The 1,306-nt window shown below is 42.3% G+C and overlaps 1 long non-coding RNA gene across 1 annotated transcript in view; it reads left to right on the forward strand.

Moving 5' to 3' along the window:
* The window catches only part of LOC110441049, a 5,128-nt gene extending 3,984 nt beyond the window's left edge, over positions 1-1,144 (forward strand). The window contains exon 3 of the long non-coding RNA XR_002461816.1: positions 87-1,144. This is a non-coding gene — a long non-coding RNA (uncharacterized LOC110441049). The remainder of the gene's footprint in view (positions 1-86) is intronic.
* The last annotated feature ends 162 nt before the right edge of the window (positions 1,145-1,306 follow it).

Below are 1,306 nucleotides of genomic sequence, written 5' to 3' on the forward strand. Positions count from 1 at the left end.
ATGGACATGTCATTGTGATAGAGTACCAGGGATACAACAAGGTGGATGGACTTGTCAATGTGATTGAGTACCAGGGGTACAACAAGGTGAATGGACATGTCAATGTGATAGAGTACCAGGGATACAACAAGGCGGATGGACATGTAATTGTGATAGAGTACCAGGGATACAACAAGGTGGATGGACATGTCAATGTGATAGAGTACCAGGGATACAACAAGGTGGATGGACATGTCAACGTGATAGAGTACCAAGGATCATCATATCTTTATTTCCTCCAAAATAATGAAGAGTACAATGTGGATGAGTGCAAGTGACATGGTACAAAAAATGGTGCAGACACAAATTGAGATATAATTGATATTAATATCATTTCATAATCACATCTTGAAAGAAAGTAAAGACACGTTATAAGTCAATGAAAGTGGTTAAAGGAAGACTCATTGCTACAAAATTAGCTAGATTTATTGGAAGGTCATATAGAACGCCTTTTCCGCAAATATTAAGCAATCTTTGATAAAAGTCGTGTGCGATTTAACATCGTCCATTAAGTGCATCACAAATAACATCGCTTGGACGGACCGGTCCGTGTGATAGAGAGTCAGGGATACAGCAAGGCGGTTGGATGGGTCCGTGTGATAGAGTGTCAGGGATACAGCAAGGCGGATGGACGGGTCCGTGTGATAAAGTGTCAAGGATACAGCAAGGCGGATGGATGGGTCCATGTGACAGAGTGCCAGAGATGCAACAAGGGAGACCGAGGAGTCCATGTGATCGATTGTCAGGGATACAACAATGGGGATGGACGGGTCCATATGATAGAGTGCCAGGGATACAACAAGGCGGACGGACGGATCCGTGTGATAGAGTGTCAGTGATACAACACGGGAGACCGACGAGTCAATGTGGTAGAGTGCCAGGGATACAACAAGGCGGATGGATGGGTCCTGATCCATGTGATAGATAGATGGGTCTGTGTTTTAGGGTACCAGGAATACAACAAGGCGTATTGACGGGTCCATGTGAAAGATTGTCAGGGTTACAACACGGCGTATGGACGGGTCCTTATGGTAAAAGTGCCTGTAACACTTCAGTGACAGCAGTGATCACAGAAAGCTTCTGTATAAAATCAAATATACTCTTATATTTTGTATTTTGTTTTGTGTTGTCAATAACAAAGCATTTAAGGAAGGTTATGTTATTGAAAATAAAATGTATGTACATGTTTTAATTAAAATGCAGCCTATTCCAGGATTAACATCTGGGTCAAGTATATTTTTGAGTTGATTTATATGGGGGTGGGGGT

Source organism: Mizuhopecten yessoensis, unplaced genomic scaffold, assembly GCF_002113885.1.
Source record: "Mizuhopecten yessoensis strain PY_sf001 unplaced genomic scaffold, ASM211388v2 scaffold715205, whole genome shotgun sequence".
NCBI lineage: Eukaryota > Metazoa > Mollusca > Bivalvia > Pectinida > Pectinidae > Mizuhopecten > Mizuhopecten yessoensis.